This window comes from Ischnura elegans, chromosome 3, assembly GCF_921293095.1.
Source record: "Ischnura elegans chromosome 3, ioIscEleg1.1, whole genome shotgun sequence".
NCBI classification, from domain to species: domain Eukaryota; kingdom Metazoa; phylum Arthropoda; class Insecta; order Odonata; family Coenagrionidae; genus Ischnura; species Ischnura elegans.
In genome coordinates, this window is record NC_060248.1 from 26,186,844 (window position 1) to 26,214,313 (window position 27,470).

General features: G+C 39.9%; 1 protein-coding gene across 1 annotated transcript in view; it reads right to left on the reverse strand.

Moving 5' to 3' along the window:
* Window positions 1-26,272, reverse strand: part of LOC124155566 (synaptic vesicular amine transporter) — a 204,247-nt gene extending 177,975 nt beyond the window's left edge. The window contains exon 1 of the mRNA XM_046529508.1: window positions 25,795-26,272. The gene's annotated coding sequence lies outside the window, so the exon portion shown is untranslated. The remainder of the gene's footprint in view (window positions 1-25,794) is intronic.
* Between the last annotated feature and the right edge of the window lie 1,198 nt (window positions 26,273-27,470).

A 27,470-nucleotide genomic window follows, 5' to 3' on the forward strand; every position in this document is an offset into this window, starting at 1 on the left:
TGAAAATAAATATAGGATAATGCTGTCGTAAAACCGTATGACGTTTGGGTTTTCCCGCATGGTCAGAGAAATATGGCTTCTAGTAATTACTAGGAGAAGAAATACCGCCGAGAATATTCGAAGTCCACTGCTAAAATCAGCTGTATATAGTGTCGCGGAGCGTAGGCGAGATTGTTAGCCCTGAAGAGGTTTCCGGTAGAGGATAAGCGTTGGCTGTTCTGATAATGGGAAACCAGAATAAAAATCTGTTTTAGAGATGGACACCACCCGTGGAAGTGTTAGACTTCGGATAACACAGCTATTTAAAAAAAACTAAGGGAACGTACTTTTTAGCACCATCGGCATATCAAAATCAAATTAAAGTTGGAGAGGAATAGAAAACGGCATTGTTGGGAATGGAAATGAAAAAACACAGAAAGTGATGGCTTGGAAAAGGGAGATATAGGAAGGAATGGGCATAGAGTACTACTAGGAGAACATTTTTTAAAGATCCCACTTAAAATTGCTTAAGATTTATTTTCGCCGCATGAGCCCCATTTGTGATTTGGTAACACCAATGTTTTGCATGAGGGTCCCCATCGTGGCCTCTCGAACTACCCGTTCAGTTAGGTTGTGAAGAGCGCGCTGCCTCCCTGCGACGCCACATGTAATCTCCGCCAACTTTAGACTTATGCCTGGCCCGGTGGCGTAGCCAAGGGGCACGTCCATAACCCCCCGAAATATAAAACGCAATTACTTTTCTTCATAAAATAAAACAAAATATTGAAAAATCATAAATTCAAAAAAGATTTCTTTGACAAATGAAGTTTTTCTGATTATGAAAATTGTTCAAATTAGTTTAAAACCCTCTACTTAGTACCTTGTTTTTCCCAAAATTTTCCTCTTGATTTTGGATTCCTCCTCGAACGAAATTCCTCGCTATCCCACTAGCCTGGCCCCCAGCCACGTAAATAATCCTTCAAGAAGCATTTTAGAGCAACCTTAGGGCAGCCTTAAGATGAACCTTAAAGATATCACCCACAAGCTACTTATAAAAGAAAAATTCCTGGAGGGTAAAATCATTTTCCTTCACCATGAGATTTAATCACTTTAGCGTAGGTAATTTGGTTGAAGCACATATCATTGGTTTGGAAAAGCCTGCCTAGTGTCCAGGCCATGGTAAAATTATTTTCACCCATGGATTTTCCGTCACTTTGAAAATCAATGAAAATATTTTGAAAGTGAGCATGGCAAAGTAACAAGGTATGCGTTTTTTTAGAAAAATATAAGAAATAGAGTTATTATTACAGTATTCTACCGATTAAGGTAGGTTTCCATGGAGAACTAAAGAAGTGATCTGGGAGCCTCCCTTTCTTTCCAGCGCTGCCTTCTTCAATTCACTGTAAGGCCTACTCCCTTCCAATCTATCTAATAATCCTATTCTTTTCCTTCCCCTCCCTCGTTTCCCTAACATTCTACCCTCTATCACCATTTTCAACATCCCCTCCCCGATAAGTATTCGCTCCATCCATAAATTCTGTCTCCTAATATGTCGCGAAAAAATAAATTATAACTTTTCCTTTACTTCTGCTATATCACTTATTATTAACATGTTCTGTGCAAATATCGCGTCCGAAATTACTTTTTGCCAGTGCTCCACATATGCCAAAGGAGGTGAGCACGCGCTGAAGCCGAAAATCTTGGTGCTCATTATAAGTGTACGGTTCGAGACGAAGTTACTGGGGAAGGGTTTTGGAAAAGAAGGAAAGCTCCGCTGTGGGTGGGCGGAAGAAAAGTGGACTGGCTAGCGGAGTAAAGAAAAGAGGCCTCCGCTCTCTTTTTTCCTTCCCTGTTTTTAGTGCCGGGGAAGCTTTAAAAAAAAGGGCAAAGTAGTGGGGAGCCCAGCAAGAAGGCAAGGTATAGGGAGAAAGGTATAAATTGTTCGACGGAGTGGAGGCAAGAAGAATGGGAGGGAAAAAGAATAACAAGACGGCGAAGAAAAAAAATGGCCAAAAAGGGTTTTTTGGAGAAAAGGCTGGGAGAAGAGGGGAGGAATGGATTCGAACGGGCGGGTTAAAGTATCAGACGAAGGGGAGGAGCACCGGTCAGTCCCAAGACTCCTTAGTGCAATAGATATAAAGTGGATGGTAGGAGTCGCCTTTGAGGTGATCTACGTGGGACTGATTCTCATCAGACTTGCGCTGAATCATTAGGAATAGAAGAGGATTCATCATCCAAGGGTTAGTAAAATATATTCACCTCTTTAAACTACTTAATGATTTCGTATATCTAAATAATTAATATTGTGCAATCTACTCCTTAAAGTAAAAGATTTTAAGCTTTCCCAACGAATACTATTGACGAAATCTTCTCGGGATTGGCGCCGGGTACGGCTGATTTAGGGAGGCATAGGGAACAGCCTCCTTAAACAGACTTACCCAATGCCAAATCTGAAAGAATTACATCAATACCACTTAAGGTTTTTCCATTTAAGTCGAGCAATCTCATTTGCCAATTCAGCACGACGGCAATCCATAACTATGCAGAAATTTCTTCCTTCGCTTCATTTAGTTAGTTAGTTTCATCCAATACATTTTCGAACTAATTATCCCAGACTCGCTCAGTAGTTTTTAACTTGTAGGATCTTAAATATCTCTTATCAGTAACATTCTTCCAATTGATAAATATTTGCAACAACATAAAAAATAAATTTTAGAGAAACTTTACACCCAATACCTAAATTCTCAAATCAACACGCAATGATATTTTAATATTTGCGGTAACTATAATCATAAACTAATAATTTGGTTTTTACTACTAAGAGGCGATGAGAGAAAATAACAGATAACCTCACCGACACTTAGCCAAATAATGCTGATATTGGTTGACTGCCAGCCTAAATAAAAATGTGGTTTAAATCAGTGAATTTTCCTCAATAATCCTTCTATTAATTTTCCTCCTTTAGTAGTCTAAGTGTATAGAAAATGAGCGTGTGACTTTTAGCGTAGTATTAGTTTTCTACAATCCTTTACCTGAACCAAACTTCAGAAACAGAATTAAAATAATATGGAACATGCCTTTTTCCCATTTATTTATACACCAATGTTTAATTAACCAACTCCGCCAGCCATTCGAAAATGCTTTAGAGAACAAGACACCCTTCGTTTCGTAATTGCGGGTCACATGCCAAATTTGGCATGCCTAGCGAGCATAAATCGCTGTTTATTTCGAAATTTTAAAAATGTAATGACTGATATAATTCATAATAAAAATATGAAGGCATGAATTATGAAGATTTCCACGAAAAAATTACTTCGCACTAAACTATCCTTGATTTCTCACACCCTTAGCACCAGAAGCTTAATTTTATTCTTAACCAAACTGAAATGTTATCTCTCTTTATTTAGTCATTAATGTATATCTACACCCACCTACTTAAACTCTTCATTTGTACGTTTTTTTCACACGCATGGCGTCGTGTGGATATCAGCGCATTTTATTCAAACATATATGTTTATAAAAAACTGAGGTAATTTATGTAGACAGAATAAATTACATACTATAACTCCATATAAAAATATTTTACTTCACCACGCGGGTTACACTACATTGTAGCAACTTCAGGCACATAAACATCATTTGGGTGGCCTTAACTAACAAAATCGGTTGCGGGGGCGGGCAAGGTACAGCTATGAGGGTGGAAAGGTATTTTCTGCTGCATGCCATCGCCTCGGAGGGTTGGGGAGGTGGCGTCATAAGCGTCCCATTGGCATCCCTTGCCCGCCCCTTCCAACTGAATCTTGGTACTTAAGGCCACCCGGATGATGTGAAAGTGCCTGAAGATACTGCATGGTGGTAAAACCCAGGCCGCACAATAAATTATTTATGAATCATTGCCGTGTATATTTCTGAAACCAAGATGGAAAAATTCCGCTATGTAACGCCGGAGACCGAGTCATTCGTAACTTAATTTAAGCAATATTCTCTCTCAATCAGTGCTTTCAATAGAAGTTTTAAGGAAGTATTTAATTATGTGAGGCTAGCCACGTTCAATTATTTACCGGAAAACGGCTTTATAGCTGGGAAACATTCATTCAAGAAGCGATTGTGGAATCTAAATAATACGCCTAGGTATAATGGTACTATTCATAGCTGCTAACAGGTTGCGAAAGCGCAAGGGGTGGCTCAGGATGGATTCTGTGACATGGACCAGAGCGAGAGTTTGTGAACGATTCGAGCGGGTAGGAGAGGGTGGAGGGGAAGACGGATGGGAACTTGTGAGGGAGAAGGAGGGGGTGGGGGATGCCAGAGGAGACAAAGGAGGGGAGAAGAGCTCCAGGAGAAGGGATCGTATTCCATCGAGGGTGGATGGGGAGAAATGGAGGAGTGGTGGGGCGGGGTGGGGAGGAGTAGAGGAGATGTAGGTGGTGACGGAGCGCAGTTTCAATTTTACATCGCCGGAAAAATATTAGACTGAAAGAATTTTTTTCTCTAAAATTATATATACCCAAAATCTTGGCAAAAAATTCTATTTTATAAACCAACCATGTTAACGATTCTAAATAAATACTCTTATCCTTGAATAGAAATACATTTAACTTAATAACGGTTATTCCATTCGATACATAAATATGTATTAATTTTTTACGACTGGGAGGAAGCATAATAAAAATAACTCTTGAGAACCTAAAATTTGGCATCAAAATTAAAAATATAAACATAACTGAGATAAAAGTTATATTACACATAATTTATTGAATATTTTACGGAAAAAATAATAAGTTCAGCCCGGGTATATCCTGTCGCACCGTGTGGCGTAGGGAGGTGGGCGGTCGCGTGGAATGACGGGAATGGGTAGCGGAGGGAAATAGAGGCAGTGAAATAGGGTTAAGAGATGGAAGCAACAGGGTGGCGCTAGGGTAAGAGGGTGAGAGGGAGTGGGGAGGAGGGGGTTTCCGAGTGGAAGGGTGTGGGGCAGGCGAGAGTCGCGCATCCCGTTCTGCTCAGATTCCAAGCCGCCCCTCCCCCGCCCCGAGACCTACCGCCCCCTTTACCCCCACCAGAGCTGAGCTCCCTCACTCCCTCCACCAGTCTGCCCTCCTCTCGAGCGATTAAACGCTCCCTCGCCCCGTCCCTTACCATGAATTACTCTCACAACTCACCGATGCATTCCCAATATTACGATAATTTAATTAATTAATAATATTACGTTAATTTTAATAATACGAGATTGTTTCTCTAAATTTTTAAATCACGAAATCTAGGCGATAAATTAAGTTCTATAAAAATTGATACTTCGAAGTGTTCCTCGACGAGGTTAATGACATAAAAATACCCCAGGTTGGGCAGAATCACAGGAAACAAAAAAAGATAAAAAACACTCAGAGTACTAAATTTTCGGTGGCGCATTACCACCTTCCTCAGAGTTAGTTAGGAGACTGTAGGTAAAGGATGAAAGATAGCTGAGGGAAGGGGAAATAGTGGGAAGGTAGGGTCCAAAGGGGGGGGGGGAAAGGGCCCAGTCTGCCTAGAGAAAGCTTCATTTATAATGCCACTTCGCACTCGTTATAATTGGTTTCCGAAAAAAAATCGTCTAAAAATACTTTTTACCCCGTAAAATGCACCGACTGTGACAGCATTGCTAGTGATAGACTGGAGAATTCTACACTTCAAAATTCGTGGGACTGATGCCCTCGCCTGCAAACCGAAGGTCGAGAGTTAGGATCCTGCCGGGTTAAGATACACCTGTCCAGGACATTGTCCTTAGAGCTAGTTATTAGTCAATTGTTTAATCCTCATACGTGAACAAAAAATAATAAATCACTCATTTCCTAAATTTTTTCATGCACATACGATAGCAAGTCATTGAAAATTGGAAAAACTTGGCACATGTATTTGCGTATTCAAGTTACTACGAGTCGGCTTAGAGAAGAGATTAATACATATAGCCACAAATATTAACCTGCGGCCACCAGCCCAATATGTAAACGATGTATTTAATATAATCTCACTTCACGTTGGAAAATCTCCGAACCATGCTCGTAAATATTCCATTCTCGAATAAATTTAGGTGATCATCATAAGGCAGGTTTCCAACTTAGTTTAATGGGCAATTAGACACCTTATGACGGTTGCAACCCATTGAGTTGAGTTGCAAATATTTCTTCCCCGTTTTAAATCTGATTTCCTTTTGTTATACTTCTCAATCTTGTAACAATTTTCGTCATTATAAGCTCACGAGAAGCATCTTGGACGACGCGCCATCATAATTTTCAAAAGGCTGGCCACTCAAACTCTTTTTGGCGTCCCAAGCATACTAAAATTAATATGGGCTGATTCGTGACTGGTGGATATTCGTTATTTCCCAATGTTAAGTTTTTAAGAGCTAGTTATTTTAGAAAGGCAGTCGGACTCATCTTTAGGAATATGGAAGTCAAAAAACCATATGAAGAGTGACCCGGAGCACATTCGAGTCTTTGGATGCCAAGTTTGGACCTGGATACCCAAAGAACGGTGTAAAGGCAATTTTTTCCATAAGGAAAAGGAGTATGTGCTTTTGTCAATAGCCGGGGAAAGCATAGGATATGTTCTTCTTCTTCCCCTGCAGTTTAATTCCCGTTAGGGGTCGCTATTCCTATCTCGTCGCCTCCAAGTCACTCGATCCTGGGCATGCCTTTCAATCAAACCTTTCGCTCTTAACCCGGTAACGCCAGAATTAAAAAGTTTCTGCAATTTTTGTGGTAATCATGTATGTAAATATCAATGAAATTCTGAGTCATTAGTTGCAAAATTTATTCTTTTACCACTAATAGCAAGCGGTACCATATGCTACCACCAAAATGTTTTGCATTATAACATCCCAAATATTAGGCTCACATCAAATAACCACACTTTATATTATATATACATGTTATGGCAACCATAATTACATTTAAAAAAACCTTTGTATTAACAGTACATAAGGCGTAAGTGAAGAAAATCGAAATGCTTGCTCTAAAACTTCCGTTTTTTTGGGCTAGTTGATAATTCTCAATTTTCAAACGGCTCTGAAAACGTTAATTACAACTTTAAAATAGCAAACTTTTCGAAAGAATGTTATTTAAAATATTTTTATCAATTGAAAACTCTCAAAAACCCTAATGAATTACGATAAATGACAAAAAAAAGTTACGTTTAGCACTGTACTACCAGCTGGTACCATTTGGTACCGCTAGGCGTTAACGGGTTAAATCATTCTCCACGCAGTCCCTCTCATCTACTCTTCATCTTCCCCTCTTTTCTCTCCCCTTCCACTGGCAACATTTGAATTCTGTTTTCCGCGTACTTCTAATATCATCTTAAAATATGCCCGAAGCAATGCATTCTCCCTTCTGGGACTTTTCTTGGGATCTCAACTACTGCCAACTCCCTCATCACCTTATTCCTAATCTTATATCTTTTTTCCCATCCTCTATCTCAGCCACATCCATTTTCTTTTTATATTCTTTCTTAGCAGGCCAGGTCTCACTTCAATACGTCAGTGCTAGCCGCACAACAGTTTTATATACTTTTTTCCCTCATTCCCTGATCCTGGTCCCAATGCTGCGATCACACAACGCCCATGATACTTTCTTGCAGTTTCCCCACCCTGCTTGGTTTCTCTGGTCCACCTCTCTTTCCACCCCACCTTCCTCAGAAAGATAGGAGCCAAGGTAATTCAATTCCCATACTCCGTTCAACATCCCCGATGTGACCTTTTCTTCCGAGCCACACGTACTCAATCTTCAACCTGCTAATCTTAAGCCCTCCAGCTTCAATGGTAACAAAGAACACGGCGATTTCTCCGCCCCCTCTATTAGGACATCCATAACCATATTTAACTACTAAGGACTAAGACTGGACTCTTGGTGGACCGTCACCGGAAATCGCTTCGTCTCCTCCATACTCGATCTAACCCTGGTGTGTGCTCCCTTATACATGTCCATCACTATCCTCACTAACTCATGCACCACCATAATATTCTCCAAGGGACTGTGTCGTATTCCTTTTACAATTTATAAAGACGAGGTTTAGTTCTCTTTTCTTCTCGCCGTGCTCTTCCAACACCTGACGCAAAGTAGATACAGCATCCATTGTCCTTTTCTTGGCATAAAACCAAATTGTTCGTTTCCTATAGCTGTTTCTTGTAGCAATGCAATCTCTTATCAATTATTCCCAAACTTTCATGATGAGCGACATTAGTTTAATTCCCCAGTAGTTCTTAAATTTCTGGATGTCACTTTTTCCCTTGAGTTAAGGCACGAGAAAACTTTTTCTCCAGGAGTCAGGGATCTTCTCCTCGTCATATACTTTTCCCACTCAAGATCTACACCCTCGGCCCCGATAGCATTCCACGCTTCAATTGCGATTCCGTCAGGACCTTCAGCTTTTCCTTTCTCCATTTTCCGAAGCGCCCCCACAACTTCTTCCCTGCTCTTTCCTGGTGTTACGTTTTCACTAGCCACTCGACTCCCTTAATCTTTCCGCGGATTTACGACATGTGATCAATGACTTCAGTGCGCCGAGCAATGCTTTCAAGATTGATATCACTCAGATCTCTTAAATACCTGTAAGATTTAAAGTAAGTCCAGAATATGTTAAGTTAAGCGGAGGTTTTGAGTTAATAGATTTAGTGATTGAATTGAATATGAGGTAACAAATTACAAACCTGGTATGGTTGTTGTAATCGGTGCTGAATAATTTTTCACTAGGTTTGCCACGATAGATTTATATTGGTAGAAAGTAATTTTTCATTTTTTATTTGCGCCGCAATACCGTTAGTTATTATTGCAAACCATTTAGCTAAACCAGCGACTGAATGCCGAAATAACAAATAAATTTGCTTTCTCAGCAAGTCTGACATCTGGCGGATGAAATTGAAATTGCAACAGGGGCAAATCAAAATAATAGCAACCAATTTTATCACCTTGCGGCCAATATTGTTCCGCTACGAACAAATGACTTTTGCCTGCGTAGCGGGTTCAAGGTAGCACACGCCATTTGTCATCGCAACCATAAGTTCTCCTGTCTTTTTGCTGGTAAACGAATTTTACTGCGATAGCTTAGGGAAGGTATCTAAAACAAAATGTTCTCTCCGTGCATGAAAGCCAAAATCGATCTACGCTATGGTCGTTAACTTTTCCTAATAGTTTCTCCAAGATAAATTCTACCACATAAATGGGCATATTTTGAGAAATTAAGAAAGAAAAGAATCAACGGAGTAACACCATAAGTAAAAGAAGATCACAGTGGCTTGGCCACATAACATAACGCAGGAGTCATATGAAAACTGAAAGGGAAAACATCGTGTGCACAGTCCCCCACGAAGAACGAAGGGCAAGTGCGGAGGGCCCGTAAAGGACTACACAGGAAATAAGAACTACAGGAAAGAACATTAGAACGGCATGTAATATGGATAAATAGAGGGCGGAAGTAAGGCATGCCCATTAATGTAAAAAAATGTAAATACTGTGTAAATTTTATCAAAACCACACTTCAAACAGTAGCGGCGCAACCAATAATATAAAATAAATGAATCACAATGAGATAGCACTCAATATTCGATTACTATCACATTTACGACCTCGAACCCTCCCGACACATTGGATATTGGAAGAGCCATTTCTAAAATACTCATACCAATAGATTACCAATAACCACTCCTCTAAAAGTCAAGGCAAGTAAAAAGCGTAGCAAAGAATTTAAGTTTTAAATTGCTTATAAATAACATATTGGGCATAAAAAGGCAGTCCTGCTAAAGTTTACCTCGTTGACCAACTTTTCTTATATTCCTGGCTGGAATTGAACACCTCAGGAAACGACTTGATTTTACCAACCAGTCGCTCTCGCGCGACCGAAGAGGATGGCAAAATGCTTCAGCCATCATCCGTCTTATAACACATTTCTCACGCTCATTTTCCGTGTTCCCAAACTCACTCTCGTTGCCCGAAACACCTCCAACAGCTCATTTCAGCCTCCGCACGCCTCGCTCTCAAACTGCGGCGTTTATAGAATGGGATCTTCAGGGGCTTCCCACTTCAGCCCCGCGCGCTGATGATGAAGACGGTGAGAAATTCAACCGGAGAGTAAATTACCCGCCTTCTCACCTTCGTTCCCACCCCGTCACCCCGTCTCCATCTGCCTGACCCCCACCACCGCGCAGCGAACTTTGGAAAGTTAAGCTCTTCTTAACACGTTTATGAGATGTTCTTCCCATCTCTCATCCCCACTTGTATCAATCGAATTCATGTCCCATGGCCTCGACGGTGTTTACGGTTTTCCTATCCGAAGGAAATTGTTTAAATCCGGGGAGAGTCTCGGGTATGGTATGTTTTCGGAAAATTCGCTGAGAGAACAATTAAATCATTGCAGCACCATCTTCATATTGTATCTCAAGGAGGTCCGGTCATAGATGAAATTCAATTTCAAGAGTACGAGCGTGCTGCGCCCGCTCCCAGCGGGCTTCCCCCGCTCTTTTCAATGCAGGTCCACAGAGGGATAGGTGCGTTTCAAAATTTTAAAATGTAGAAAAAAAGGCAGGGTCTTATGAACAAATTTAAATTGGAATGTTCATGTGCATGTTGAGGTCAGAGGACCTCTTTAAACACAACATTGGACTTAATTACACTATCTTCTGTTAAACGCACATGATGACTCATACTTAAGTATCAACAGGAAACTTGAATGTGGAATCAGCCGCATTTTGATAAAAATTATTTAAAGAATGCGAGATATTGTTGCAAATGAACAAATGTATCAGTTTGTGCGCCGTTAGCGTCAGGAATATTTACAGTTTTTTTGTTTTTTTATTATTTAAAAACCAATTTTAGGAAACAATAGCAATAATTAGGAAGTAAGATATGCTGTCGCATGTTCTCTGATAAATTCTGTGCATTTTTGGTACTTCATTTGTAGAGTTTGGTTGCGTATAAGTTGAGAAAAAGGTATCTATACAGTAGAAATAATATAGAAGATTGCCGACGTTTCAGAAAAACTTAACCCCAAGATCGCAGCTAAAAAAGAAAGCATGACTGGATGACAGGATTAAAATTCATATCAAAACTAATTATATCATATAAGATAAAAAAAGGCTCAAATTTTATATTTAAAAAAACACCAAAACATGAACAATTTTTCTTACATCGGTTTATAAATTTGTAATGAAGTTGGACGCATTAATTAATGTGAATAAATACTGGTTACAGAATCTTTTAACAAGATACCAAATAATGAACTTACATGGAAACCAAAATAAAATGTTGAAAATCCCATCACTTCTAGTCGTGCTTCATTATTAAGAAATAATGCGCTCCACTCAACATAATGAAAAATGGAAATATGCGAAGGTAATTATTACGATGAATCGCGCAGATATTTTTATCATAACATATGAAATGAAAATAATATATTAAATATTATGTTTTTATTTCACCGCAGACGATGGTAGTAGATCAATACAATCATTTTACTAGTAGAAAATCCACCAATCATCTTGACCTAACAACAAACCTAGAATGCCTTCGCACAGCTTTGCAACCATCCACTCAATCCCAAATCAGGGATGTGCAGAGTCAAAAATACATTTGGTTCTTTTTCACCAATTTAGTTGTGAAATTTAACCGCACTTGGCAAATCTGTGATGAAACTTATCAGAAATTTTAACTAATCCATGGTAAATACTTCAAAAACTGATGAATAAACTGATAATAAATTGGAAAACTGATGGAAAACAGTTATTATCACAAATTTACCAGTCTCAGTTGAAAATTCTGTAAATTATATATTTTCATGGTAATTGGTAAATATTTACCTGAGACCCTTCAATTTCTGGATGCCACTGGAGGATAAAAACAAGTTTTTCTTTAACTGAGGGAGGTACTTTTTTCTCCTCGTCCTGAGCTAATAAACGACCAACTTATCCCACTGATATTCCTGGAAAGAGAAACAGCATTCCACCGCCCTCTTCCGAGAGTTACTTCCCCACCAATTTGTCAAATTCCCTTCGCCACGGCGCACCCGTCTGGACATGCACACAAGTATGCGCGCAAACCGCTGCCCCTCTAATTATATCCGTCCAGCAAAACCGCGTGTATCCACACTCCCTCCTCCTTTCCTAGTCCACGAACATTTCCCCGGCTTACCTTCCCTCCACTCTTTGAAAATTCTCACCCGACACGTGTCTAGGTCAAATCTGTCTCCTTAACAAAGCACTTTCACGCTTGATAAAACTCAATTAAAATGGAAAGTAAAATCGAGGTGAATATTTATTTATTTATCTATTTATTTATTTAATCCAAAAACAGCACGAGGCCAATAACAGAGGACTGGAGAAAAAATTTCATAATATTAAGCAACGTAACCAACAATAACAAAAAATATTCAACAGTATTTACAAATAAGTAACAAAGAATAGTCATCGAGTGGTGCGAGGAATAGGGGGAAAATTACGATATTGATGGTGCAAGTTGGGTGAGGGATGAAAAAAGGATCAAAATTTGGAACATATTTGGCATAGGAGTTAATGGAAGAAGGAAGTCTGAATAGAAAAGAACGTTTAGAAACAGAAAGGCGGGGGGTGAATACGGCTTACTAACGAATAACTCTACAGCATATGATGCATCACTTTCTATGAATCGTTACTCAAAATTATGTACAGAAATTGGACACGTCACCTACCAAGTGGTCGTGAAAACTAAAAGTTTTAAATTTATTTAAATTCATAAAGTAAATAAAGAATAAATTAAGTAAATTTATATTTTGCGTCAAAAGCCATCGGGATACGCTCAACTTAAATTGCAAAATGATTCGACTTTTCGCATGCATGGTGCTCACTCTGGCATTTACCAATAAAGATTATTTAAACAATAAGTTGATGGAATATCAAATGCATTCTCAAATAAAGGAGCGTTGACAGGCTTCTTAAGCTTAAGATTGGAGAATGGCTACGCAAACTTACTAATTTTTCTTCGTCATTATTGCGATGCTTTATATTCACTCAAAGGTCAACCATATCAATATATCAATTTTTCCTACCTCCTCCAATATTTCCCAGCTCTTTCTCGGCGGAGACATTTTTCGATCGAAGCAATTTTTCTCGCAGCATTTTCAATTATTCCCCTAAATAAAACTGAAGTCATTCGCAAGAGCATTTACGCCAATCAGAATCATTAAAAAAGATTGTACAAGAAATGATAAATTCAATCGGCAGTAGAATAATTCATATTTCCTGTTGTTGATTGATTTTTAGGCCCCTTGATCAACTACCTTTGCCGCTGAAAATTTTGAATTCCACATTGCGATAGCACAATAAATTCCGTACAATTTTCAGTGCGCCTTCAGTTTTCTGCAAAACAGCCCAGACTCGTGTCCTTTTCCTTTAAACACTATTTCCTCCCCCTCTCCACTTCTCGGATCCTTTTATCACTCCTCCTCTTTCATCTTGCCTCTTCCTTTCCCTCCGCTCTTCTTCCTCCTTCCATCCTTTTCTCTGCAAGGGCAGCACCCCCCTCCCCCTTTACCCATTGCTCCTCCACATCCCTTTAAGCGATCTCTTCTGCAAACACTGTTCCTCCAATTCGCCACCCCCCTTCCACCCTTTCTTTTCGAAATTAAACTCTTCTCTCGTTCATACCCTCCCTTACGCCCCTCGAAATCCTTCTTTCCCAACAATCCCTCTCTCTCTCTCTCTCTCTCTCTCTCTCTCCAATGGAGGTTGGATATACACTGAAGACTGTAAAATGGGTCGCTCACCGAAATAAAATTCTGTCCAAATTGAGAGGGAAATATTATTAACGCTGGCATCCAAGAGGCGATTCGAATTGTTAGGCCACCCCCTTCTCTGACTGAGTGAGAATTAATGTCATGTAGAACTCGAGATCGGAAAAGTTGCTGAGATTAATAAACTACTCTCTTTGATAAAACATTATGTATTTTCTGAGAAATTTTTCATAATTAAATAATATTTTCTTGAGACTACTATCCCATGAGATCCCTTCATCAGTTGAGAAAAAAATTCTCAGTACCCACTTAAGATTGACCATAAAATTAGGGGACACCCTTAAATGGACGCCTCTTCATTTCAGAATCAACACTTTATCACATGGATAGGATTGGAGCATGGCGGGAAACGGGGTGCATAGTAAGTTTAAGATCACACCTACTCTGTACAAAACATCACGACTTACTCATTTGTACGCAATTGGAAATGGCGTAGTTTAATATATTCCCTACGGTAATATCTCAAATCAGACACAAAAATAATACCAAACATATTCATGAGCTCAAGCCCAAACCGCTCTTTCCTTAGGACTTGGTACTGAAGCAAGTATCAGCATCGAGATATGCTGATCAAATAAGAACTTAACACAAAAATTGCCGAATGAAGGAGGATGATCGTTGACCACGCAAGAAAATTCTCGACAGCTAAGACAGCGTATTCAAATCTCCTCATACTCCTTCCTGAAGATCAAATGGACGGATAAAGTGAGAAATGATAAAATGAACCAATTATTGCAGCAAAAGGGAACTGTGGATCATCATACACCAATGAACACCACCGATGCTGTTATACAGGGTATACGTAAACAATACGACAGCGGGAAAACAGCAGGAAAATTCCCCATAGGAAGGCTAAGAGATAAGATATGGAAGGACAGATGGGAGAGGGATAGTTAGGGTCAAAAGGAACCAGCTTGGGAATAGCAGAAATAGAAGGCTACAGCATAACAATCTTAGGATGGTGTTAGTATGGGTGGAATCCTCTTCCCGATATATTATTCCGTGTTTATCTACCTTCAGAAGCGAAACATGTAACGTTTTTTTTCCATCGACCAACTCCTTTCCCTCACATCATTCCATCCTTTTTCTTGAAATCCTCTCTCCTTTCCCAATCGCGTCGTTAGCCCCTGAAGTCTCTTTGCTCAGACACTGAGAGATGCGAGAAGTAAAGCGAGATAAAACGAAAAGAAATACGAAAGGGTAGTTTCTCTCTTTTTGTCGTTCGAGTGAATGCATAGCGTAAGTGCTTGGTGTTTTGTGATGTCTGACAATGCCTTCTCCTCCCTCAATAGTTTTATCCTTTCCTAACCCCCCCCCCCCCCAATTACAGGGTGTTTTTTCTGGTTCTTTCACCGGGTGAGGGTTAGCAAAAGGTGTCATTATATTGCGCAAAGAAGATAGCATGAAAATTCTAGCGACGTTCTTTAATATTTCCGCAGCCTAGTGTTAACAACCGCTTTAAAGAATGGGAATTAACAACCATAAGGTCTCTCAGTTCTTTTTTTAGTCCCTCAGTCCCAATACAGAGATCCTCGCGTATGGCGGGATCTTTCTTTTGGCTGCTCATTCAACCGTTGGATGATCTGGCTGGTCAAGGGCGAAGGTCATTCTGCGCCTGGCCTAAGAATATAACCGACCCCCACACATTTGAAGTGACAGCGATGCTCAGTGATTTCACGAATGGAATTATTACAATCATTATATTGAACATCTTCATTATTCTTGTCCAGAAATTTGCTGCATCCTTGACTGATCAGTGTCTTTTCTAAAAATTGAATTTCAACATAATAAATCTGCTTCATCTAGGACTCCTTACATCATCAATACTTGCATCAATTTTGAAGTTCCAAATCCCTGTAATGTAATTGGCATATTTTTCTAAGTGCAGAAATGCACCTATTTTTCCCACCCTACCCCTACAGCCTCATCCAATTCAGCTAAACAAACGAAGAATTTAAGTACCAGTTTTTTCTGGGAGAGAGGGAATACGAAGAATTGTAAGTTTACAGAAGAGAACTCCGAGCTTAAATCGGAGAAAATTCTACTCCTGCACAGTGATGCACGTCATCGCTTCCTTTTCAGTGATGAAAAGGCGTAGGAGCTCGCTAACTAGCATAACATCTTTGAGTTCACTTCGGAAAGGCGATGAGAATTAGCTTTCTACTAAAAATTTATTACCATTGCTTTTGAAATACCAATGCGATCCGTCGGTAGTCATAGAAATTAAGTTGGAAAGCTGAAGAAGAACTTTAACCGAGAAGTTTAATACCAAAGTGACATAATTTAAGAATCTAAGGTATTACTTATTTTTAGGTGGCTGACTCGAAGCTCGGGACATAATTCATATTATCTCTGATATGCTCATTCATTCCGCTCCTATTATTAGAGGTACACAGGCAACCAATCTTCGCTAACTACCATATTTGCGTTTTTTATATCTCTTTCATGCAGTTTTTTTCATTTTTACTATCAGTCATACTAATTCAATATGCCATATAATTGAATGAAATTTTTGACGAGCCCAAGATTGGTATAATGGCGTAAGGCGTGGTGCAACATAATTTTGACTCCAAATTAAATCTCTTCGTCCCTTTCACAAAAGCACTCGAGAAATACGGGCCAACAAAGGCCTAAGAAACCAATTGATCCGTGTCAAGACGATTAGACTACCGAGGAAGTTTTAGATATCTTTCATGCTGTGTTATCTTTTGTTTCCGAGTCACATGTGACACCTACAGCGTTATCGGTAACAAAACCCAAGCTCCATTTAGTATTGCATAGAAACGTACGACCGTTCCCAATTTCCCTCTGGTGAACGTCAAAGTCTTTCTGCTTCACTGCCATAATGATCCCACTGAAAAAATATAACTTTTTTCCCTTATAATTACATTAAAAACACAAATGCTAGCCGAAAATTCTTTCTCGATCATCAACCTATCTCCCATTTATTAATGCATACGTAATCAGGGATGCAGATTATCCGTGCATCGACATTTAATTAGTTCATCGGCGTCACAATTGAACTTAAGGCGTGGGTTGCTGCTTCTCAGTACGGAAAGAGTGAGGTTTTTATGAACGATCTTAAAGTGTAAAGGAAAGACATAAATTTTCTCGTATTTTTTCCCAGGCTTATGCTTCACCGTAGCTGTATCTCGACCAACACGTACAGAGCAAGCGGATTATTTTCAATTTTTGCAATCATAAAGTAAAGATTTATTAATTTTAAGGGTTGAAATTACATACCTATTACCACTTATTTATTTTTGGAGCGTGTAACTTAACCACTAACTCGAGAAGAAATAATACCAACGGCTAATTACTCGAGTTTTAAATCATATGAGTAATTCTCCTCAGACATTGGTTAAGAAAATTGGGAATTTACCCTCGGTTTTCTTGACTTGATTTTACGAGACACGTTTCAAGACACGTCTAAAAAATTCATCAATATTGAAGATATTCCTTATTATAAATCTATCTTAATCATAATTCTACTATTTCAGGGCTGCGCGTGGCTTGAAACACAACATCTACCTCCATTGCACTTAATGCTTGCAGTTTGCTGCTTTTTTATGCAATTATCAATTATGTTTATGCATCGCACAAAACATTTTCTGGAGCTTGTGGTCAATTAACAAGGGGACTGTATCTTTATACTTAGGTTTCAGGGGTTATCCACCTCGTCACGTTTGAGAATACCCACGTTTCGGTGTCTAGTTTCACCATCATAGTCATAGTGAGAGTATCAGCGATGGTGATGATGATGATTGGACTCGAATAAAATACTAAGCCACCCACCCGTTGTTTTTCTCAAATGCAAATTAATGGACATGTACCGGGAAACCTGTGTTCAAGAACTTGGCCTCACATAGAGACGTAGGTTTCTGATGACAGTTTCCTTATCCATCCCCGTGCATTCGAGACCTGCCGCCGTGCCATCGCGCGCCAGGCTCCTTCCCCGCCCTGGCAACATCCTTCCACGACGCGGCGTTGAAAGAAGCGCGTTGCGAAGCCCCGCACATGGCTTGCCAGCTGTGATACACACTGTAATTGGTCTAGCACAAGTCCATGGGCACTCTCCATTATACTCGGACTTGGGCAAGGTCATGAAGCGCATGATTCAGGCTTAAGCGAACCTACTGTTCTCTCGCCCGCTGCAAATAAGCTAGAATGGCATGAGGCAAGAAAGCGGAATGTTTATAGTTATCACTGGATAGAGATAACGAAGATATTCATTTTGTCGATGACCATGAGATGTAAGATAGCATGGGCGTACAATATCAGTTTCAAAAGGTAAATTCACGATGAATAACACCATCAAATCTAAGGAATTTCACTTGAAATTGAGAATTTCCGAGTCTATAATATATATTCGATAGACGGTTGAGCATTTCGATGCAGTTTTCTCTATGGTAAAGTAAATTTCTCATTTCTAAAAATAAATCTGTGCGTCTAAAATAATCGGAATCAACTTTTAAGCCTATCAAGAAAGTATAAAATTTTAAGGAACCTGAAATTCAGCATTTTTTCTTAAGTTAATGCCAAATATTTGAATGAAAGTGTAAAATATCGCATTCGAGTGCTGACAGAGAAAAATTAGGAATTTTAATGAATAAAAGTAATAATATTTTACCATTGCACACGAGAGCGGGCGAAAAATCATGTCAACCTTTCTCTTTCAACATCCTATCCGCCTCGATTAAAATCAAACGAAAATCAAGGACAGATTAAGGTGGTTGATTAGTGGGGATATTTACTACCTCTCGGATAAGTAACACCTCTCAACGAAGCGGGAATTCGAGATTTCCATCGCAAAATTATCAAATGATTCTGCAGTAAGCACGAAGCGAATAGGCATTTTAAACGGTTGAAATTAAACTCCGAAGTATGTGTAAAATACATCCGTAGGTGTTCTGAATATTCGCTCTCATTTCATCTCCGCTAACTCACTAAAAAAAAATTCAGTTGCACTCATGAAATTCCACGAAAAACACCAACCAAGAATTGCAGATAACTGTATCCTCATCTTCAAGCTAACTCCAGCTAATACGTGAATGCAATAATGTGATGAATGAAATAAGGCCTTCAACTTCTCTGTTTCCCAAGACAATTCCTTTAGTTCCTTAATTTTCTTCCTCCTTGCGTTCTTCTTTATCTGCCCAGAATAGCCATCCCTTGGTCTTCTCTGGGGGACTTCTCCTTCAGTTTTTCCACTCTTATATACCTTTTATTTTCTGATAAAACGGATTTCCGTCGGCGATATGCATCTCCACAATTCCCTTTCTTCCCCTCTTTGGAATACCTCTTCAATTTTCTCATTATTTATCTAACTTATCTTCAAAATCAGCCGCAAGTACCAGGTTTCAAACACTTCTATTCTTTGCAAAATTCACTCACTCATTTTTATCGGTGCTGTGTTCCATTTTAAGGTTTCTTGGATGAATATCTATTATTTATAAGTGGTATAAGTAATATATATTCATCCAAGGAACTTCTTTTCCTTTATGATCAGTTTTTCCAAAGGTGCCTGGCCGATAGGCCCAGTATCCCGACGCGAGGTGAGTCCGTAAGAACCTGATTTCGCTTACGGATGTAGGTCTTTAAAAGGCATATGATGATCGCGCCACAAGGGAGAACAAGATGGGGACGGAAAGAGCCGAAACGCAATGCTGTTTGTGCGTGGAAAAGGGAGGGGGGAGGAGAGGGCTGGAGTTCCTCTGTTTGTGAGAGCGAGAAAATGGAATTTAAGAGCGAGTGATGGGGCGTTTCCGAGGCTTGTCAGCGATGGCGGGTCCTCAGTGGTGAGTGGGGGGGAGAGGGAGGGGGTCGAACCAAAACTACTCCACGCACACAACCGCCCTCGAGCGGTGAGAGGCGAAGTTTTGACGCGCCGTTGTGTGCCACCGGCACCTCTGAATTCACACCCAGACGCGGGGACCCAATTGGGGAGATCACGGTTCGTCAACGAGCGCTTGTTTCGGCGCAACCGCGCAGTTATCCCGTCCCGGAAATTAGAGGAAATCAAAAAGGCGGGCTAATGAAAACGCGGATTTTATATTAAACAGACGACGTCAACCAGGTCCGGCAAACAGATTTGGCGGTAAGGATGCCACCAATCATCACCACTATGCCTGCTGTTCACGGTTAAATCATAAGAAAAAAAATTTCCATTTATCAAAATTTTACTGACCGTAAGTAGTATGTGCTACTCGCTTTCTCACGGTAAATTCATTGGTAAATTAAAGTGTTTAACAATCTGCTGCAACGAGAAGTTCTCCTAATTTAATAAAAGCACAAAGAGTTTTGGTTGATGCGATATTATAACCTGTGATATTTTTCATATACTCAATTTATGGTGAACATCTAATATACAGAACATATACGCCACGTTCCGAGGGCTACCTGCCAAATTTTTCACCTTTCGTTTATTTTTTCCCGGGGGCATAGGATTAGTATCAAAGAAAGGATTAGATCTCCTAAAAAGCTACTGTATAAAACATAATAAAAATAAACTGTTTAATTCCTTACAACGTTAACGAAAACATGTTTCACCAATCCCTTTAATGTTACTCAATAACTTCCAGCAAATTTATTTACTCTTCGTTTCTTTGTTTCCCGTAACAATGGAATTAGTAGCACAGGAAGAAACAAATTTCCTAAATTCCTATTGTATGAAAACATTAAGAAAAAACTGGGACGTTTCTTAAAACTTTGATAAACCATATTTAAAAAAGTTGATTTAACTGAAATTAATTGTAACCTGTGAATTAATTTTTTCTTTTCGTTTCTTCGCTTCTCACGGGCACAGGATTAGAACCAAAATAAAGAGCAGATATCCTATGGGAATAGTAATGCGCATTCGAAGAAAAAAACTTAATAATTCCTAAAATATCAGTAAAACCATGTTTTCCTCAATCACCATAATAGTAATCAACATGTTATTCATAAAAATGTTTTAACCCTTAGCTGCATGAATTTGTACATACGTGGAAAGGGTCTCGAATTAAGTCGGTACCACGAATTGCTGTGGTACAGCTCCTGGGAAAATTTCAGTTCCAATAGACGGCATAACCGTTTTCGATGGTCAAGTTTTCTCAAAATGGATCAGAAATTTTCGAAGTAGGCGTAATAGCATCACCAACCTACAGTTACTGATGAAACTAGATCATCAGATGTCAAATACCTTTCCTTACCTGTCGAAACCGCGATTTCGATGCAATAAGTACTTACTACATAGTTATTCTTGCGAATGAAATTCCATAATCTAGAAGGATTATTCATTATCAACGCATAGAACATTGATAATGTATGGGACTTAATATTAAGTACTTGGTGACAGATGTTTTTGTGTAATTAATCATAACTTGAAGAGATCACTCACAGCAGCTATGAATAAACTAGTAATTACGATGGGATTAATTAATATGATATTGATGAAGACGAAAGTGTACCTCTAACAGAAAGACATTCTCAAAAGAGGGCAAAATAGAGCGGAGAGAATGGGCTTGAAACCTGTTGCTAGAGATTTACACAGATGATTGTGTGGTGAGATTTCCGGCAAAGGCGTTCTAAAATCACCTTTAAAACTAAATGAAATGGCATTTTTGTTCGACTAGTTTCGACAGCAAAAAAAAAGTTTGTGGAACAGTACTGAGGTTTTTGCTTCACCATAAATATCTCATCGTTCCACCAAGTCAGGCAAAAATCAATTAATTTCAAATGCAATGTTGTCTTGGTCAAATAACTACTATCGAAGACAAAAAATAATTTAGTTGAGTCGATTCCAAGTAAAACTGCCACACGTTTGTTTTACAAGTCCCCGTCAGTTTAACTGGCCTAAAAAGAGTAATCTATCAGAAAAGCCTATAAAAAATTCTTTAATTATGTATGAAATTACTTTCATTTATTACATTTAGGTCCAGTTTTCAGAATTAGATGGCTGAAAAATGAATTTTCTCTTCTCAATATTCTTTATTCGTTCGCATTTATTTTCCCTTATTAACGACATTTTGGAAATTGAAATGGCAACTATTTTGTTCATCTTCTAGAAAGATATTTTAGGTTGGTACGTCAGCCACCTAAGAACCTGCTAACTGAAATCATGGCAAAACTTAAAAAGAAATGAGAACGTCATCCACTTTATTTTTCACTGTGAATTAAATCGAATCTGATCCTGAAGAGAAATTAACGACAATTTTTCCGAACGAAACGATCAGACTCATTTTCGCATAAGAAAACCATGCGCTATTTTCTTTATTTTCTCTTTACCGTTGATAAACACGGGGAAGGAGGCGTCGATTATTTCGCCCAGTTCATACATCAGCCTTCGACAAGGCCGTTTTCGGGGGGGGGCCTGGGTTCTCCCTCCCGAGAGATATTTTTATGCTTGCACCCTCCGACTGAAACCCCTCAATAGACAACTCCTCCACAGATTAACCTCCAAAATATATTTTGGCAATATCATAACACCGATGCCACGTGAATGACATCAAGAGCGATAGAGCATAAAATGGACTATTATTATTTTTTTCCTTTTCTTGACCTTGTTTAATATATACTATAGTATCTCTTGGAGTTTAGGTCATTTATAAAATAAGTTTCAGCCAGCGTTTCGATATATTTTTTAAATCATCTTCAGGGTAAGAAAAAGTGTTAAGTGAAAAAGTAAAAATTAATGGTAACCTAGGTTGTGGCATAGAGTAAGTATATAGAATAGTATATAGAATATACTTACTCTATAGTTGTGGCAATACCTTAGAAACAAAACATCAATAAATATGTTCAAAGTTTAGATATATATATATATATATATATATGTTACTTATGAAAGACACCACAGGTGATATGAATATAAATAAATGCCATGATAGGCCACAAAAACACAGACACAAATAAAAGAGGACTCACACGTTAGTTTCTTTCAAATTTTCGACCTCTTAGGGTCTTCGTCGGGAGGGAGGCAAGAAGAGACTGAGGAGAAGGACAGAGGATGCCTAAAGGCTGAGGAGATTAGGATAAGATGGGGGAAGGGAGAGGATGGGGGATGGGAAAGAGGAGAAGGCTATGGAGATCAGTGGGCCCTGTTAAGGGCCCTGTTAAGATACCCAGCACTGACTTTTTAGTCGATCTCTCTCACCTAATCCTCACTAAAAACGCCTTCTCCTTCAACGATAAACATTATTTGCAGATTAAAGGTTGCGCCATGGGAAGCAGATTCAGCCCTTCATACGCAAATTTATTTCTTGGTCTTCTTGAAGAATCCTTCCTATCATCCTACCCACTTCAACCGTCACTTTGGCTTCGCTATATAGATGACATCTTCCTTCTCTGGCCTCATGGAGAAGACTCACTGAGCTCTTTCATTTCAGCACTCAATGAATTCTCCGAACTATCTTTTACCTCTAACCATTCCCCTTCTCGAATAACATTTCTCGATGTTACCATTTCCCTAGAAAATAAAAGTTTCATCACTTCAGTCCACATTAAACCTACTAACAAACAACAATATCTTCATTTCAACAGCTGTCACCCCTCACACACTAAACAATCCCTTCCTTACTCTCTCTCAGTAAGAGGCCACAGAATTTGCAATAATCCCGAATCCTTGGACATTTTTCTTAATAATCTTCACCACTCCCTTCTTCGTAGAGGATATCCTGAGAACCTCCTGCGTAAGAAAATCCTACACAATACTTACAAACCCAAAATTCATACCAAGAAACAAACCACACATCTCTCCCTTTCCACCACTTACTTCCCGGGCGTGCAGGCTTTGAACAGTATCATCAAAAGCCTTTTTCCGATTCTTTCTAACAATGTCACTACTGGAAAAATCTTCTCTAGCTGTCCATCCTTATCCTTCCGTCGGCCGCCAAATCTATCTTCCATTCTCAAAACGACTAAACCACTCTCAAGGTTCACCACCCGTACTAGCTCTTTACCTATCCCTTGCCAACGACCCCGGTGCAAAACGTGTGCTATCCTCATTACCCAGTCACTTCCTAACAAATTTCTCACTTTTCCGCTTCCTTCCACTCCATCCCCCACCTGTACAACCAGTAATGTAATTTATATCCTTTTATGTAATTCCTGCCCCGCCTTCTACATTGGTTTAACCACCACCTCACTCAACCTACGGATTAACAACCATCGAGCTTCTTGCAAACCCACTTCCCAATCTGCTTCGCTTCCTGTCCCTACCCACGCCTTTTCCCATAATTTAGAATTTGATGACTGCTTTCACATAGGAATACTTGCCTCTCTCCCACCCTCCGCCTCACCGCTAGAATTAAAAACTCTTGAATTGTCTTCCATTTGGCTACACCAAGCATTCAACCCGCCTGGCCTTAACAGGGCCCACTGATCTCCATAGCCTTCTCCTCTTTCCCATCCCCCATCCTCTCCCTTCCCCCATCTTATCCTAATCTCCTCAGCCTTTAGGCATCCTCTGTCCTTCTCCTCAGTCTCTTCTTGCCTCCCTCCCGACGAAGACCCTAAGAGGTCGAAAATTTGAAAGAAACTAACGTGTGAGTCCTCTATATATATATATATATAACTTTTTCTTACATAGCCCTGAAAATGATTTAAAAAATAAATCGAAACGTTGGCTGAAACTTATTTTATAAATGACCTAAACTCCAAGAAATACTATATTAGATAAAATGGACTATTATGCACTCACGGTAATTTTCCTGACAATGACCACCTTTAAAACGCCCTCCAAAAAGGGGAAAAAGAATCATACCCAGAAATTACCGTCATGTAATCAAATATTGCAAAATTAGCTTCAGATTACACGATACGAGGCACTGTCGTCGATGACGGGTTTTTCTCGGGTACATGAAGTCTGAAGACTAACGCCTATATATGTACATGGAGACAAGCAATAAAGGTAGAATAGTCGCAAAAATTGTTCATTAGCCTCGATGCCTGAATACATTGGAAACCATTACCTGACGAATTAAGACTAGCTATTTTTTTAATTGGCTATATTTCCTTTTCTTGGTATCTACAGAACTAAATTACTTTCATTTTCTTGATGAATCTGCGCTTTTTTTTAATTCAACGTCAGCAATGAGCGCACTTAATTTCATCTGTCATTCCTCGCATATCAGGACACATTTTCGCATTTCATAAATAATTGCATTGTGAATTGCGAACTGAAACGTTTCTCTAGTTGTGTAACAGGAATATCTCTATGAATAAATATGAGGTATTACCTGCATGGATCAAATTGCGGACAATACAGGGCAAACTGTTATCAATTTTTAATCAATTCTACTGCTTTCAGTAAAATGTGAATATTATTTCATTTTGCGATGGACCTTTATAATTATATAAAGAAAAGGAATTGTATCATCCCTAAAAGTAAATTTCTGTTCTCTCTATAGTTTCTCCTACAGCGACTCAATAATTAAAAACGCATAGAAAATATACACTGCGTGATAGCGTAACACTCCTCTTCCTAAAGGCTTTAAAGGTGGAAACATGTTCGAAATTACATAAAACGTACTTTGATATACATGAAGAAAAATTGTCCTCTTCACGAAAAAGTTAAATATAACAAAATAAAATTTTGAAATATGTAGAAGGAATAATATCACTTAGAATTACTGGTAAGGCACTGCATTCTTCATCTGTTCAATTAATGCTGTCACCAAGCGTTGTGCGGCTGATATTTTCTCTAAGTCTAACTTTTTTCCACGAGTATGTATAATTTAAATAGCATTTTCCGGTTAAAATACCTCTGTTACTCCAAGTAAAACACTCATAAATTCATATGGGAACTGTTTAAGGTATCACATTGAGTAAGTCATTAGTATACAGTGTAGCGTTAAAAATATATGCTTTGCGTCGCGTTGATCACAAACGGAAAATGGTGTCAAATTACATACAAGCAACCGCCATCACTATCATCTTTTTTCCATGAAAACCTACATGAGAGAATGCAGGGGATAAGTTAGACACACCTCGTCCGCCTGCGCAACTCACTCCAACAGAAGCGGCCTCCGAAGATTTTTTTACCTCGTCTCTTTCTCCCCGGAGCTCCCACTCCGCCGGATCCAAACGAGGACCGCTTTTCCTCCTCCTCTCCTCTCTGCGATGGGCGTGGAGTCGAGGGCCCGTGCTGGGGGGGCGGGGCTGATATCCCTCCGCCTCGACCCTTATTCACGCTCCCCCCAAACGAAGTAGGCCCGAGAACACCCTCGGGTGATCCCTAAGCACAGACACACACCCTTAACCTCGGAGGAGTGCCTCCGGGAGTATCGGAAGCAGCCTCCCCTTTCCCTCAGCCACACTGGGAGAGGGGGCGGTGATGATTCCACGTCTCTTCTCCAGAAGAAAAGGACAGCAATGTCACGGGCGCTCCTCTCCCTTTTCGGCGGGAGATGAGCGGGGCGTCGCCGAGGGATACCGGGAACGAGGGCCGGTGGGGTGAGCGAGGGGCGATATCTTCTTCTCCTTCTGGCGGGTCCTCCCTTGGACCCAGCTGTCGGATGGATGCTTCCCGCGGTACAAGAGACGGCCTCGGCCGTCGCGGCCCTCACTAATATCCCGCGCGCCCACGCCTCTAGCCCGCCTCGCGCCCATTGGACGCAGGCCCTCCCCTCCCCCCACTCCGTACACCCACGCAATACCCCCTCCACTGCCACCCCCTCCCCTCCTTATCACTCCCAGTCCGCGGTCTCCCTCCCCCGCCGCAATACTTGCGTTCACAGCCTCCGCACTACTGGAGCCCCCAACCCCCCCCCCCCAGCCGCACTTAGCCGAGAAGTTAAGTAGCCAACCTCTCCCTCATTCATGCGTCCACCCATTCATTCGCTCAAGTCAACGCATCGCTCCCTCTCCAGCATTCGTATTTTGCCTTCTTTCGCGCCACACTTCACTCCCTCGAATAAAACTTATGGTTATTTACCAGTGACGGATATTATATGAAATTAAATACCTATTCTTTGAAAACTGTGCTCAGTTAAGCAGGAAAGATAAATCAAGACGTTTCAATATACACAGTTAAAGACTTACCTTTAATGTTTGTGCATCTTCAAGTTAACTAAAATGATGATTTTTGCGCCATATTTTGGTGAGAAAGATACTAAACATGTACAGAAATATCAACCGTACTGAACATTTGCATAGGATTTCATCTGAAGATAATCAGCTTCTTGGCATTGGCGTGATTCAATCCGAAAGTCGTTAAGGATATGTGAGGGTAGAGCTCACCCCGGAAAAGAAACAGGCGAGCGAATTTCGCATATTCACTTTAGGGACATCAGATCCTTCCCCTGGGCCACCTCGCATCATGAGGATTTTGCTTGGTCGGCATATGAGGCTTCAACCGGGAATTGTACCCGGGATCCCTGGGTCAGCAGCCGAGCGCTCTTTCCACTTCTTTCGCGCAAAATTACTCGCTAACACCAAACGTTACCATTTTGAAAATTTCAGGGTCCGGACCTTTGTCTAAGTTTTTCAGTGCTTCAAATCTAAAATCATTGCATCTAAGAAAACACTGCGGTGGTAACTTTTCAATCGAATAGGTACACCGGCAAATGCTGACTTTTAAGTACCTACGAGGTAATTTCAAGATGATAGCCTTTGAAATGAGAAATGCGTCAAAAATGACCGTCTGAATGGTAGCAATGCGTCCTTTTAGGAGCTCCAATAATGGTGTCACCGATTTCTCGTGAGACTTGGACATTAAT